General features: G+C 37.5%; 1 protein-coding gene across 1 annotated transcript in view; it reads left to right on the top strand.

Moving 5' to 3' along the window:
- LOC309609897 (uncharacterized protein) overlaps nt 1-17,191 on the top strand; it is a 465,108-nt gene that overhangs the window by 425,048 nt on the left and 22,869 nt on the right. The gene's annotated exons all lie outside the window — the stretch shown is intronic.

The following is a 17,191-nucleotide window of genomic DNA, read 5'->3' on the forward strand; positions in this document are numbered from 1 at the left end:
TTATTGTCTAATGGTATAGAGGATAAAATATTAGCATGTGATCTAAACTGCTTTAATCAAACACTTGAATCAACAATTCATTCATTCATTCACTAAACAAATATATTTTGTAGAGTTACTATTATCAGACATGGTATAAGATGTTGATGCCACTGAAACCAAAAATGTGGCCCTTATTTTGTAGAGACTCCAGACCTAATGAAGGACACAGTCAACAGCATAGTGAAAATGATATAACATGGACTTCCCTATGGCAGCTGTAACCACGTGGACTTATGGGAGTCCATAGGAGGGGCACTGATGCGGGCCAGGAGAGTCAGAGAAGCTTCCTAAAGGAGAGAGTCCTCAAAGATAAGGAGGCTTCCCTAGATGCAGAAAGAAGTAAGGGCAGTCCAGATACAGGAAGCAGAGTGTACAAAAGCTTGGAGATTTGAGAAAGACGATACCACTGGGCCGATGTGCTTGGTAGAGAGAAGACGTCAGGTGCAAGGAAAGGCAGCGGGGGTTCGGGAGGAAGGGTTTGGGTAAGTGAGTGGGGCCAGTCTGTGAAAGGCTTTAACTGCCTTGTGGAGGAGTTTTTCCTGAAACCATGAGAGCCTTTGAAGTAGAATTATATGGCGTTGTTTGGAGGTTAGTGAAATTGCAGGTAGAAAGTCCAGTTAGGATACTGTGGCATTGGCTCAGACAGAAAATAATCAGCACCAGAATAAAGCAGCAGGGGGAGGAGTGAGCGGTAGGAAAGGAGAAGAGGGGACAGGATTAGATGTTTACATTTCCCCTGCACCCTGTTCTCCAGCCACATCAAATTATTTACCTTTCCTTGATTTCAACTTGCTTTTGTGTGCGCGCGCGCGTGTGTGTGTGTGTGTGTGTGTGTGTGTGTGTGTGTTTGGGGGAGAGGGAGCTCTTTACATACTTGGAGTCTCCACAGGACGATAAGCAACCTAAAGGCAGACATCTTACCTTGATCATCATTATATTCTTAAAGTACCACAAAGATCTTGGTACTCAACGGATGTTCAGTACATACCTGGTGAATGAGTGAATGAATGCAATTTTACCTTCTTTCCTCCTCATTCATTAAAAACTCAGCCCCAAAAAGAACTTCTCCTTATGAAGCTAAATTCCCCTTTCTCTCCTGCTACTTTCATCAGAGTATGGTACTACTAGAGTAGGTTGCATTATTACATTAAATCCGAGGGAATAGTGATGGAGAATTTTAGAACTCACAAGGGAAGTTTTATTCTTTTTCCTATCCTTAGTGCCTGGCACAGTGCCTAACACATACTACATAGCCATTGCCTAATTAATGTTCATAAAATGAACATGTATTTAGACTTTACAGGATTGATCTCTGATGAATCCATCATCTTTCTAAACAATTCAGACTGACTATTCATCATCCTATTTGGCAATCCAATCCCTGATTTGGTTTTCAACTTTGATATATCTTTAGCCTGACAACAATCTCACTGTTGGGCTGTATAGAGCTGATCATAGCCCCACTATTTCTGTGCCTGATCAAATGAGTAGAAGTTTAATACAGTGTACACTTCAGGCAAATTGGATGGCGTCATGAAGGCTAAGAACCATAATGACAAAGAATAAAAGCAGTTGCTTGTTTGTGTTATAATTGTATAGGCACTGTTTTAGCTACTATCTGCAAAATTAGAATGATAGTAAGTTTTTCCCGAGTGTAAAGTATGAATAGTAGGTGGTTAGGGGGTATTTTGGACCTACAGTATCTTTCGCCAGCAGTGGTTTGAAGAGTCTTGATGTTGCTGCTCTGTGCTTTTATCCCCTCTGAGAGCGCTCCATTTGCCTCATTAACCATAGGACTTGAATTAATATGAATTATTGAAGCTATTTTTTGTTGTCTGCTTTTTTAAAACCATTTGGCTAAACATCATTGCTCCTTTCACAGGAAATGTCGATTAACCCTTTAGGATGATTGTGTAAAATAACATAATATTTCCCATTTTTTAAATTGCCTGAAGACAGAGTTAATAATGACATATAGATTAATTATTATGGCCCTTCTTCCCACTTCCATGGGGAAGAAAGAAGTGCTATGAATATACAAGCAATGGAATTCCTACGTGGTTACCATATATATATTTTTTTACCTTGCTCTATTTTCTTTCTTCTCTCTTTTACACATCCCTCCTCCTATGACCATTCTTATCATGTCACCATCAATCTTGGATTTTATGCTTCTGAACATTAAAAATAAACCAGGGCATAGTCTTAGACATTCAGCCACAAGAAAGTTTGGGAAACCTTATTGTTTGTCTCATAGCGGAGCTTTAGTCATTCACAATTGACTGGCTAAAGAACCCCATTATGTATTGTTTGATTTAGATGTATAAACTGGCTGGACCCTAACTGACAACCATTGTCAAGATCTGTAGATCCAGAGCGAGTAAACCAGACAGACAGTGGACCTTACGTACTGATTCTTAAATATACATACATCCATGCCTGAGTGTGCTGCCATTACACTATCTGTTTTCAGTATCGCATTATCTTCTCCAGTCAATTTTGTTGACTGTGTCTCTCATGCCTGAAGTAAACTTTACAGGAGCAAAGATGAAAGTCACTGCTCTAGGTTGTATATCCTCTTTCCAGAATTCTCAACTTGGAAACACTTAGGTAGGGATGATTCATAGCTCTGTGTTCAAACCTGATCACAAAGGAGAGAGTATAAAGAAATGAATCTTGACTCCATAATAGTTATCTGTCTAAACTTCTGAACAAGTTAAAATACTTCTTTCGAGAAAATTTCTTCAATTGTAGAAAGTGAAGTTCTATGAAAATTAAATAGGATACTCTATGTAAAGAGCTTAGAAGAGTGTGGGCACATAATACGTCCTCAATAAATGTTAGTTATTATTTTCTCACATGAACCTTAAGGAAACTTGGGTACTCCTGGTTCTTGCTGACTTCCAGAGCAGTCAGCAGGCTCTGTAAACTTGCAGTGGGCTTCTCTCAGTCTTCCAGAATTTTCTGCTTTAGTCTGCAGGTATGACATGGAATCTGATCATATTTAAACATTGAAGGGAGGAAGGAGGGAAGGAAAGGAAAAAAAAAACAAATGGGGGAGGGAAGAAGGAAAGAAAGAAGGAAGGAAGGAAGGGAGGGAGGGAGGGAGGGAGGGAGGAAGGAAGGGAGATACTTTTTTCTCACAACCTTTAACAGGCTATTGTCAAGAAAGTTTCACCAAATAGTAATTAGCAAACTGTTTTTAAATTTTTGCAAAAATAGTTACAGATGAAACAGAAAGCTATGTTTTAACACATTGCAATATTGTGTCATGTTTATCTTTACTCAGTTGACTCAACAGTTGGTATTGCCACCCATCACCTTATCAATATGCAAAGCTTAGTTTTCTATTTCCAATATGTATTTTAAAAACATATATTAAACATTTCCCTACATATAGCATAGAATTTTTCTTATAATATTGATATTTTAATAATACTTCTGCTTAACCCTGAAACTCTAGTTTTTCCATAACACTGTAAAGTCATTTAATATCTTATTATGCAAAACCTATGAAAATTATACCAAAGAAGAAGATAAAACTAAGACTTAGGTATTTCTTCCTGGTTCTAAAAATGAAGTCTTTAGTCAAGAGAAGTTAAGTATGTATATTTACCCATGATATAATTTAGAAAGGAGAAGCAAAAACAATTGTTAAGACTTTTTAAAACTCTCATGATTATTTACTATGATATTTATAAGCTTTTTTTTTTTGGAGTGGAGAAAGCTACAATGAGAAAAACCATAGTATGAACTATGAGGATAAAGTAGACTATTTGGTCTTAGCTTTGGACAAATAAAATACTAAAATCCCGTCTACAAAAGAGACACCTGGTTATATTTTACAAATGTCATGTCTGTATAGCAGCTGATAAATATGTCTACATTTAACATTGATATGATATTAAAATTACTTCCAATTTAAAAAAAATTTTTTGACAATGATAACAGCCAAGCTGAAAGTGTTAGGCAAAGTTTAAAATAGACACTGAGAAGACACTTTTCTATTCCTCCTGTTGGTCATTGATATAATTAACTGCCAGCAGCAAAGTTAGATATGTATTCTGTGGCCTTGAATTTGAGTCCAGCTAACTGGCCCCTATGGGGCTAATGCCCATGACTTTGCCTTTTTATACTATACTTAATAGTACAGAAACATAGATTTTGTTTGGCTCCTAAAGGGTTTGAGCATTCTCCATCTAGTCTTCTTTTAGATACCTATTCTGATTTTTTTCTTTTCTCTCAGTTTTCAAGGAACAAAATTTGGCAATAATTGGTAAGTGCTGATTTGATAAACTTTAAAAAAATTATATAGGCAATTTTTTCCCCTCTCTAGTAACAAAATATCAGAAATACTCGAGAGAAAAAAAAGGAAATGTCCTGGCATTCCTAGAGGATGTTGTTCTTTATGCTCCCTTTAGGCTAAGAAATGAGATGCTATTTCTTCTTCCTTGTTCTTAAAAAAGAGAGAGAATGAAAAGAATAGATCAGAAGCTTCCAGTTTTTCAGTCTTGTTACTGTGCCCTTCCCACCGGTACAGAACCCTCACATTTCTCCTCTGTCCTCCTTTTCTCTCACTAGCAACAGTTTCCTGGGGACAGAGACACTGATAGTGAAAATAGGGTCACATTTGGAGACAGTTAGGTGATATATGTTAATATCCACTCTGAATTAGCTGGGATCACCAATTTCATTCCTCTTGTTATCTATACCCTATGAACTGCAGTCTCCGGGGCAAAACATATTTAACCTGCGGTGACACATTGCCCAGGAGCCATTCAGTATTTATGTCATTCTGAATTTTTATTTAGAAACAATTAAAGCTACTTGGATTTCAAGAATTGTTTGGGGCTTCCCTGGTGGCGCAGTGGTTGAGAATCTGCCTGCCAACGCAGGGGACATGGGTTCGAGACCTGGTCTGGGAAGATCCCACATGCCGCGGAGCAACTGGGCCCGTGAGCCACAACTACTGAGCCTGTGCGTCTGGAGCCTGTGCTCTGCAACAAGAGAGGCCGCACTAACCCGAGGAGAGAGAGTTTTAGTCAGTGGACTTGCACTATTCCAGATTCATTAGCAAAGTGGAGAGAAATGCCGGGGGTTGAAGCAAAAGGACTTTGAGTTTATTGGACTCTCTGATAATTTATTAGAGATTGGTATATGGCCATTCTGGCTTTGTACCTAGATCCTTAAGTCCTTAATTAGGGTGCGTTTAACCCTAAGAGATATATTTTCATTTGATGTGATAGAAAAAAAATCAAGTTTTGTCCTACAAGCCTAAGGACCAGACACTGGGTGGTGATACATTGACCAAAGTGATGGATATTACACTGAGGTCTTCAACATAGAAGAATGTAAGTGAATTCAGATAGTCTTCCTGTGGTGATCATCTAGCATTTATGTGCCCTCAGGTCATTCCCATACATAAAATTTTTCAGCATTTCCACATTTTCACTTAGAGTAAAATCCAAACTCCTTATGTGCCATACGAATTTCTACCTCATCTGCCTGCGATCTCATCTTCTCTGACTCTTCCTTTCACTTGTATGACTCAAGCCACACAGCTCTTCTTTCTGTTCTGATAACATGTCAAGGTTGCCTCTGCCTGGGAGCCTTTGAGCTTACTATTCTCTTTGCCTGAGAATTTTTTTCTCTAACATTTATGTGGCTTGCTTCTGCTCGTTATTCAGGCCTTAAGTCAAATATAATGAGAAGGTTTCTGTGACACCTCCATCTGATATAGCCCCTTCTCTCTACTCCAGCTCATTTGTTTTTTTTTGTTTTTTATTAATTAATTTATTTATGGCTGTGTTGGATCTTCGTTTCTGTGCGAGGGCTTTCTCCAGTTGTGGCAAGCGGGGGCCACTCTTCATCGCAGTGCGCGGGCCTCTCACTATCGTGGCCTCTCTTGTTGCGGAGCACAGGCTCCAGACGCGCAGGCTCAGCAATTGTGGCTCACGGGCCCAGTTGCTCCGCGGCATGTGGGATCTTCCCAGACCAGGGCTCGAACCCGTGTCCCCTGCATTGGCAGGCAGATTCTCAACCACTGCGCCACCAGGGAAGCCCAGCTCATTTGTTTTTGAAACATTTTATTTATGAAAGCTAATACTACCCAAAATGATTGCATTTATTTCTAATTCCTTTTTTAAAATCAATTTCCCTCACTAAAATATATACTCCATGAGAGCAGGATCTTTTCTGTCATGCTTGTTACTGTATCCTATACATATGTAACACTAATGTTAATGAAGATAACAGAAGTATACTTGTATAGGTATACTCTGGCGATTATCTAATTAGCATAAGTATCCCATATCAAACTCACTAGTTTATCTCAGTCAGATGGTGACATTCCCATGTGATTCACAAATAGTCCTGATTTTTAGGACAAAATAAATTTGTTTAGGTTGTGCTTCTCTCCAGAGTGTTAATCCAAAGCCAGTAGATGTTGAGCACTACAGAAGGTATATTTCCTACCTGGAGGCCTGAGGCCATTGCAAACATTTGATTTATTAGGAAATACATGAATCAAAATAGCTCTGCTGATAATGCCAGAACCAAGGCTAAACTGGGAAGTCTTTCATATGTTTTTAGTTAGGTGGATAACTTGTATATGATTTATACAAAAAAGACTCGGAGTAAACTTTTCTAATTCTAACATCACTTTGCATTTCAGGGGTTGAGGAGGCAGTGTGCCATAGTGGGAAGAGTTCAGACTCTGGAACAATAGAGCTGGGTTTGACTTCAGCTCTATCTGCTGTGTGCCCTTGGACAAATCCTTCCATTCTTCCTGAGTTCCAGTTTCCTCATCTGTAAAGTGGGATTAGTAATGCTTACATCCCAGAGCTGCCTTTAGGGATGTAAATAATACATAAAGTGCCAGGCATGTGACAGACACATGTTGGCTTGTAGCCACCATTATTATAAAGCCTTTAAAGCCTTGCCTGGTATTGTGTTTTAATATTTGTTTTATTTATCTGGCTTCAGGTTATAGTGGTTGCTTCTAGGAACGTCAAGTTATGGTTGGTCATGGGAAGATGGGTATTGAGAGGAGAAAGGTAAAAACTACATCCCAGTTGAGGATTATTTGAATTGGCAGTGGATCCAAGGTGGCAGTGGGACTATGGTAGCTGGCATTCATGTGTATATACTAAGGAACTCCAGTATTTACATGGCCCAGTTGCTCACTACTCCGTTCTCCTTTCGCTACTTCATCTTTCTATTGAGTATCTCTTTTCCTTACCTCATGCTTTCCGCTAACAAATGGACATTGTTTCCTTGCAATTTCAGGTCACCATGACCCTGCATCTCCAGACACCTCCTTCCCCATTTTGACCTGTCCTCTGCTTCCTACCTCTTCAGTCTTATGTGCAGTTTCCACATCCTGCCAATTGCTTGGTTCTTGGTTTGTTTCACTATTCAATTCTGGGAAGGGACTCAGATTGATCTTACTCAAACTTTATTACGAAGCCATGCCACCATTCTCTGAATAGTCAGATGTTAGTTTGATCCACCTAAAATTAACAGGTGCATATGTCAAAATAAGCAAATATCAGCAATTTCATGTGGTATGACTTAATATGTGATGTCTCTGGTGAGGGACCATTGCTAGAGCCAAGGGTGAGGTGGTGTCATGTAGAACACAAACAAACAAGAACAATAATTTTTTAAAGAGTCATTTCATGCCATGTAGAACTGGGTATGGCTGGGGCAGGCATTGTGATTAGCTTTTTAGCAAAATATTCAATCATTTTTATTGCCTGAAATTTTAGACCCAGAAGGGACCTTAGAGACATTTTATTTAGTCCAACCCTTTCACTTTAGAGATGAAGAATCCAAACCTCAAGTCGGTAAGTCCCATGTGACACACAGCAAGTTAAAAGTTGGAAAATTAAATCAGTGAAAGAACATTGAAAAGAAATTGGATTATTTACTTTGGAAAAATGTCTGAGTGTACAAAGATGAATGAAAGACAAACCAGTCTATTAGAAATATCACCATCTAGTAGGGAAAAAAATTAATTTTAATATATTAAGAGAAATGCCATAATAAATGTATACACAGGGTCAAGATGCCTAATTACGGGGTTGGGAGATTTAGGGAGATTTTTCTAGAAAAGCAGATGTCTGAACTGAGACTTGAGGAGTTGAGTCAGTGTGACACAGTTGCAATTGTGAAGCACGTTCCAGAAGGTACATTTCTGAGTGAGCAGAAAGTGTATTTTGTGGGAGTGCATTGTGTGGAGGACACAGTAGGTTGGGCCATAGGTTGTCTAAGGGAAGGTTCGATGTCTCTCCTTCCTCTCCCTCCTGATCCTGCTGCATATTTTCTTCCTCATCTCTGTTATGTTCACCTCCAGTGAATCTTAAAATCATGTTGCATTCTATCTTTCTGATCAGAATAACAGTGTGAAAATAATAACAGTTGTTCAAGAGCATGAAGAGTAGTGGAAGGTAACCGATTTGAAATTTATCAGTTAATTCATTAGACACAAGTTGCCTGTTTCATTTGGGGGTGCCCAATAAAATCTGCCCTTGCCCCTTGTTCTTGAGGGCGCTGTCATTTCTTCGGTGAAGATCACTTTAAATGGTATTCACCTCTTCTCAGGTTTTTGCAATCTAGTTCAAGACATCATTTTCATACTTAATAAGCACACTTTCAATTCCTTCCCCCAGTCCCAAAGCCCTATAAGACACTACTCAATACCTCCCTCTCCCCGAGGATGACACCAAGCCATTGACTACTCCTCTTCGGGTACTCCCCCTTGAGCTAGCCACATACCACCTACTTTAGTGTGGTTTGTACTGTGTATTCTTAATGCAGCTGCTTTTTTTCCCTCTGTTTGTGTGACTCGGGTTATAACAAATGATTCACATGAGGAAAATCAGTAGTCTGTCTTCTCAGAGGGTCGCACCACAAATAAAAACCCAGAAAAGCCTATGTAGATTCCAAAAAAGCAATTATAAAAGTACAATATTTTGAACTCACTGTCTAACAAAACCCCAAATGAACACTTACTGAAAAAGCAAGAATTTTACATAGGCATTTACATTTTCCACTTCCCCCTCTTTTTACGGATTAAAAAGTAAATCTTTGCCAAAAATAAGAACACATTCTGAGGGAGACAAGAAGGAAAAGCTGAATACTAAGCATTATTCAAGGCAGGAAAGAGTTTGATTCAATACATTTTACCCTAAATTTAACTACAGAGGTCAACATTTAAATGTAGTGAGGGATTCAGAATCCAATCTTAAGCAAAGTTTTCAAAATCTACCACATCTTTTTTGTTTTGTTTTTTTCTTTAATTTCGTTGGAATATAACATTTTTTTTGTCATTTCTGTTTAATGCGGAAAATTAATTTGCAAAGGAATTTAAATCAACATCAAAGGAAGAGGAGACAAGAAGAATTTACAGGCTGAGATTAGCACTCCAAAGAAAAGAAAGCAGAATACAGCAATAAGCTCCCATTCTTGGTTAGCTGTAAATGCTCCTCTGCTTTTAAAATTCCCTAACAAGGTGAGCGAAACCATTCCAAGAACACTATTGTCAAGAGACACCTTTGAACTGATCTATCCTGAAGAATAACCCCCAGAAAGGTAGAAAAAAAAATAACTTTCATATGTTTGTGGACACACAGTGCAGCTCTGACTTCTGAACATTTTTCCCCAATTATTTTTGTAAAGTATTGATCGCAATTTAATTTTGTAGTCCCAACATGAGAGGTGCTTCATGCTGAAATGTCTCACAGGAGATTGTAATCAGGGTCTAGCCTGAAGGTGAAGCGTTCGTACATAGGTTTTACTCCATTTCTCCCCTCTTCATCAGCTCGGGGATTGGAGCAGAGGGCATTCTCAGGCAGATTAATTTTTGACGATGGGATCGATGGAAGATGTTTTTTCCTCCTGACATTGAGTCATCTAATTTGCTGTTTATCTTTGGCTTATTGAGTTTTGAGCATTGTTAAATCATACCTTTCAGCTGTTTAATTTCATATGTGAATTTTGCATTCCCCTCTTGTACTCTGGCATAACTCTTTTACCTAAAATGAGCAAGCTGATGGGCCTTTTTTGACACAGGGTTACTGCTTTCGAGTCTGTTAAGTACTCCAAGGTAATGTTATGGTACTTTCTAGCCTTTTTTTCTTTGCTTGTGGCCATAGATCAGTTCACCTCTAGGGAAATCATTACTTGCCATCATTATTATCCCCAGCACCTTCATCTGTTCTCCCTTGTTTCCTGACTCCATGGCTTGATGAAGTACCTAGATGTTCCAACACCTTATCTCAGGTCTCATAATTAACCCCTTCATAACACGGGCAGAGGAAATCATTTTTCCTGTGAAACGCTCCCTCTAGTTCAACATTGGGGCTTCTTTATAGTAATCACAGCAGCTTTCAGAGTTTCAATTCTATCTTTGCAGTAAGATGTGAATTTTGTAAGTGTGCTGATAGCTATAAGAAAAATATTTTCCACATAGAGAAATTTAGCCTCCTATAACCTTTTTGTTCCCCTCTTTTTAAAGGTAATCAAGCTGTTATCTCCAGACAACGCCTTATCTATACATGCTGAACATTTCCCATCGTGGGGATCTTATATCACATTTGTCTTTCTACCAATTTTCATGAGCGTACTCATAATTATCTAGAAATTAATAAAATATAAAAGGGTCTCTTTTAGCTTGAAAGGCATGTAACATATTTTAAACTTGAAAACAATTTTTAAATGTTAACAGAATATACTGCTAGATTTGAATTTAACACTAAAACAATCTGTTAGGTTTTATAATGCAGTAAATAAAAAATCCTATTCCATACTCCAAACCACTTATGGATTTGACTGAACACAGAGATGTTATTCCTATTATCATGAAAACAGCCCGAGACCAACCCTCAGTAAAACCAATTCCTGCTCTCTAACTAGTTGGATTTCTATGAGAAAGTCATCATATCTCTTTGGTTCTCTGTTTCCTTAACAGTAAAATTAGGGAGTTTCTTCTAGATCTAAAACATATCATCTGTGACATATTACTCTGTAGTGTTACATACTTATCCACCTCTATCTATCACTCAAGACCTCACTTCAATTTTACCTGCTTCCTGAAGCTTTCTTTCCTACCTCTGCCCATATTGGACTCCCTATGTGTATAATCATAACCTTTTGTTTGGCATTGTTTTTGTATTAGTTTTGGTAATTAAAAAATGTTTCATGACTGTATATTATAAAAAGGACCTATGATTCCATTTTATTTCTTATTCCAAAATCCTTAAAAAATGGCCAATATTTACATTTTGAGGATGCATTTGATTTTTGGAAAAAGCACAAATTTATTAGTAGGTATTCCTATAAAGAACATGAATAATCAAGATTGGAAACTTACTCTTCAGGTAAACCTCTATATTATTTAAATTTCTTACTGAAATTGATAATGAATACAATTACAAGGGAGGAGATCTCAAAATGTTTTGAGCTATGGCAGAGTCGTTAGAATAAGCATATAGTCTGATGAGGTAACTACTTTGGAAAGCAATTCTATTTTGATATAATAATTATTATTATAAAGGCTGATTATTAATATAATAATATAATTATCTAATTGTTTTGCTAATCAGCTTCATGTCCTTGTAGTCGTATATGATATGTCTTGTCCTAGTAAGTTACAAAGTCTTTCTAGGCAAGAAAGTGGTATTAATCTTTGAACATTTACCTTGTAAACATTTCAAGTTTTTCCTTAGTTCAGACTTTAAATTGCTATTAAAGATTCAATCAACTGAAATTTGCGAGAGTGTTTTTGTACTTCCTTAGCTGAAACCAGAGATGAGAATGAGTTAGCATTAAAAAAATGAGGAAATGAATTTTCTGCTCCACAGGAGAATATATGAATTACACATGTAAATAAGAATTCACAAATTAACATCCATATCTACAAACATTAATGTAGGTTAATGTCTTTATGAATCATGCTGCAATACTTCAGTCCAAAACGTTTGGAAAAAAGTTTGGAAAAGAAAACAGCTGGAAACAAAGTAATAGTCTGTTTCCCCCAAGTGTCTCTTTCCTTAGGTTCTGAATAAGTTGTGGAGGTTGAAGGAGAATATTGGGCATATTAATCATGCTTGAGGCCAAGGTTTGGCCATCAACTCCCTGCATAAAGAGAAGTTCCCTGGTGATGTTGACCGTTATCAGTTCATCAAGTACAAGTCCTTGCCAATCAGATACTAAACACACGAAAAACAAGATCAGAGGGAACAGACAAAACCTGTTAAACTTGTTTGGCTGTTTTCTAGAATTCATAAAACAGTAATGATAAGTTTGTTTGTTCAAAGATCAAAACCTAAACTTCTAAGATATTTTAACTCCAGTATTTTGGCCTTCATTTCCAGTATATTTTGCAACTATTGTATGGATCTAAATATTCTGTAAAGAGCTTACATATTTATATTATGTAGAGTAAATATGCCAATGTAGCATATTCATATCATAGTAGTATAACAGTCCTGACAATAAATAACTAGGATAAATATTAATAATAAAATTATCATGGAAATATTTAATTTATTGAACTTTTGTTAATGTCCTTAAAACAAACTCTGTGCTGAATATCATCTAATCCTCACTGCAACCCTGGGGGTGCCTATTGTTATTATAGTCATTTTATAGATGAGGAACTTTATCAGGAAGGGACCTTAAGGGTGATGGAACCCATTCTATAAGTAAGAAATATAAGACCCCCAAAAGCGAAGTGATTTACACAAAGCTACATGGCCAAGTCTCAGGTTAAAACAAGGATCTCCTCACTCCACTGGAATATCCTTTTACTCTGTCATCCAGTCTCCTAGTGTGGCATGTTGTTTAGGAGATAGTGTAAACTTTTGTTTGTGATTAGCTCATCATCTCACTGAAAGAAATTAGATTGTGCATGAGAACTTTCCTACAGAATGTCATTTAGATTATCTTCTTTGGAAAAAAAGTAAACTCACAGTAATCATGTTAAGGTTGTGATACTGAGTATGTTTTTCTGTTTAAAAGTTACAAACATGATTTTATTTTCATTAGCAAGGCCTGGCCATAAAAATATTTTTACTCTATTTACCATAAATTAAGTAAAGAAGTTATAATAATAACCAGGTCTTGGACAAAAGTCAGTGAGTGATAGATCTGAACATTGGTTTAAAGAGACTTGTGAGGGGGACTTTCCTGGTGGTGCAGTGGATAAGACTCCATGCTCCCAATGCAAGGGGCCTGGGTTCGATCCCAGGTCAGGGAACTAGATCCCACGTGTATGCCACAACTAAGGAGCCCGCCTGCCACAACTAAGACCCAGTGCAACCAAATAAATAAATAAATAAATATTTTAAAAATAAAAAATAACATAATAAAGAGACTTGTGAGGGAATTCCCTGGTGGTGCCGTGGTTAGGACTTGGCACTTTCACTGCGGGGGCCAGGGTTCCATCCCTGGTTGGGGAAATAAGATCCCGGCCAAAAAAAAAAAAAGCCTTGCGAAAGGTGAGCTAGGAAGGGAGAAACCCTGTTTTAAATGCCGGAATATAGAACAAGTGAGTCTTGAAGGCTCTAAGCCTAGGTCTGACATAGCTGCCGCAGCTGGTGTGTTAAAATCATGTTTTACTCCTGCTCCAAAAACTCCCACCTCTACTGTGAACAGGGACTCAGGTTCCAAAAGAGCTGAGTCATGATCTGTGATAAACTATTGCTGCATCCATCCTCATCTACACCCATCTCAAGGAGAGGACTTCCTGGGCTGTGAGGCTATCTAGCTCTAAGATAGAAACTGAGAATGGCAGTACTTCATTTTGAGTTCATTGCACATCAGTAAAAATATCTCTCCAGGCCCATTTTTAGGTGCCTGGTGTGATGATGGTGTTATTTGTTTCAGCCCTTCTGTGACATAAATTATGCCCACTATTATCTATCTAGTCTCTTTGTATATATTAAATAATAATGAATTTTTCAAAAGTGCACCAAAAGAGGAAAAAGAATAAATTCTAAAGTCCTGGATAATCCACAACATCACAATTAGCTCTTTAATAAGTTAGAGGCAATTGTGTTTTGTAAGACCAAACCATATGAACCTAATAGCCTCTTGTCTTGCATTAACATCATATTTTAAAAAATTTTGGAACTGTGATAGGCCACGATCAGGTTCATTACATGAAAATTTTGAATAAGTCTAAGAAATTGAACATGGAAATAGTAGGTTACATAACAATGGCGCAGCAAGAGATTATGATCCAAGATATTAAATTTGGGTAATTTGGCCGTATGTAACCTATTCCAATCACTGCTCCACCAGCCGTCAGTGACTTAAAATGCAGTGAGTTCTGGAATCTTCTGACTTGGTGAATACTTTATTGGGTCGCTAAGACTATCAAACTTCAGGTATACATTCAGTGGGAATAAGAAGTCATCAGGGTGGTGCATCCCATCCCATCTTTATCTCTCCTTCATCTTGCCTGTATACCTTGCACGGAGTCTTCGTTGTGGTCCTTCTCACTAATCCTGGAAACTGAACCTGCCTTTGTGGTCTGACCCAGCACAAAAACCTAGCACATACATCACCTTATTTGATTTTTTCCAAACAGTACACGAGGCAGGCAGGAAAGGTGCTATTATCCCCAGTTTATTAAAAAGGAATGCAAGGCTCAAGGAGATTATGTTATTTAAATTTGTAGAGCCAGGAAATATATGAGATAAACTCAAATTCAGGTCATTTGAATCTTATTCCTGTGCTCTGTGAAGAAGGGTTGATTGAGCTGCTTCCTTTAGAATGGGCAGGTACTATAGACCTAGCCAAGTCGTGAATTAACAGTATAATTAATTCCAGAACATTTTGGCTTGTTTTCTCCCTACAAAGCAATGTTCACCTTTTTTATTCTGTGGGCTAACCCATAAATTTTCACTGGCTGCACTGCCGTGTTCAGTGCCTACTTGTCTATAGTTAACCACATATATATCATCATGTGCTAAATATAACTCAAGATGCAGTTCTATGGGGAGGAGTTTTGGAAGGGAATTTATATAGAGAGAGTTGATTTACAGAGTTTAAAGATATTGGGAATAAAAATAAAAACAGACAGTCCAAATAAACTAAAGATAAGACATATACTCTTAAGAAGGTTATCATACAAGAAAGAAAAATATCTAGTATTTATGAAACGTTGTTTTCTCCTTCCTAATGTCATATATCTAGGCAGCTAGCCATCTGCCTGTTCCCTTGGAAATACTATCAAGTTATGATGGCTTAATAGCCACAGATGATGAATTTTACTTTACAATCATTTTGTCTTTGATAAGTGGGAAAGCCTAATGCAAGATACACTAGGTAAAAGGATAGGAGAGAATATACATTTTAGTGCTAGCAATACACTCAAGGTCAACAATACTTAGTAAGGCCTGTTATATGAATCTATTCATCACTTGGTCTAGAAAGACATCTATGCTTGAATGAAAAGTGTAGTTTGGGTAGTTTGCCATGAAGAATAGGAGTGTGAAGCCCCCAAGAAGAGTTAATGTAGATTGGAGAAAGGAGTAAGCCTGGGTAGAATGGGTGAATGCCATTTTGATTTAATATCTATCTGACACTGGACCAATTTGAAAAATAATCAACTACTTGGCTAGGTCCTTATGGATAATTAGACTTTATTGGAAGATGAAAGTCAGTGAGAGCTCTTAACCTTAATGATTCAGGGAGAGAAGGGGCCTAAATCGACCTGAACCCCACACCGTTTATTAATCCACCTAACCTCTTTTGTTCTACATATGACCACCAATTTGGGGACATTTTCTGCTTTTCTTTGGCTCTTTTCCCCTTTAGTGCTACTTTATATACAGTTTCTTTCTTAGTGTCTCATTCTCTTTCTCTCTCCTGCCCACCAATTCTTGGACAATGACTTTCACCTTTCCTAAGGCATCCACACCACCGTGGCAAGGCTGACTTCTTTCACTGTAAAGATTACTCAGTATTCTTAATAGCCCACTGGTCTCCTTATCTAGCAACCCAGTGATATTCTGCTAATTCAAGCACGCAGAGAAAATTTTTTGATGTAGTACCTTCTTTCTGATTATACTCGGAGGCTTAGTTAAAATGTTAACTTTTCAAAAAGACTGTCTATGACTGTAGTAGCAGAATTAAGTACTACTCCTTCTTCTGGGAGTAACCAGTTGACACAATTGCGTGAAGGATTATACGGTATTTTATAAATTTTAATATACCTGTCTTCACAAATAAAGTGGGTACTTCTACAGACAGGGGCCAAATCTCCCCCATGCATATAACGCCAGCACCTAGTGGGTCAATGAATATGAGTAGAAAGAACTGCTCAAACTTCTTTTGTTAAAATCATGAAAAACAGAGGATTGAGACCAGTTATTCTTCTCTAGGCAAAGTGTTTGGGCCTGTGTTATTTGTCAGAACGTAAATGAGTTGGCATTTATGCTTATGGAATAAGTTTGAAATCTATAATTGTAAATTCATGCTGATTTTAATGAAATCAAAACTCAAAGTGTGAAACCATCCAAATAAATATAATTTTCCCCAAACTGCTTTGATATGAAAAAGACTCTTTGGCATAGCTCCAATTAACTATCTTAGTCACCCACACAGAAGCAAGAAGCCTCCCTCCATCTGATTATAAGTTTCTGCAAATAGCAAAAATGCTGAAAGCATTCCTGGTTCTTCTCTCTGTATGTGCATTTTCCCAACCTGGAGCAAATAGAATGGACTGATTCTGTCATTTGCATAGACAGATCTGATATATGTCTCACTTTTCAAGCTTTACAAGTCCTATCGAATATGGTTTTAGTATTAAAAAGAAATCATATAAAATATATTCATAAACGTGACATTTTTATACTTAGTCTAAGATTTTATGGCCAAGGCGTGTATTCATAGTTTAATTATAATAGATTAAATGACACTATTGGTGTGTTCTAGTCTGCAGTTCTTAAGTGTATTTTTTAAGTGTCTTTGTTTTTTAAAATGTCAAGCTTTGGTTTCATAGTCTTCCACCCTTTGCCCACTACTGGTATCCCTGCTTCTGTTAATTGTTCCAAACACCTGCTACAAACTCAGCCCCTGAACAAACAAAAACTACAGGGAACTTGACAGCAAAACAAATATATACAGATATAGGAGT

The sequence above is a fragment of the Balaenoptera borealis genome, assembly GCF_965194805.1.
Source record: "Balaenoptera borealis genome assembly, chromosome: 13".
Taxonomy (NCBI): domain Eukaryota; kingdom Metazoa; phylum Chordata; class Mammalia; order Artiodactyla; family Balaenopteridae; genus Balaenoptera; species Balaenoptera borealis.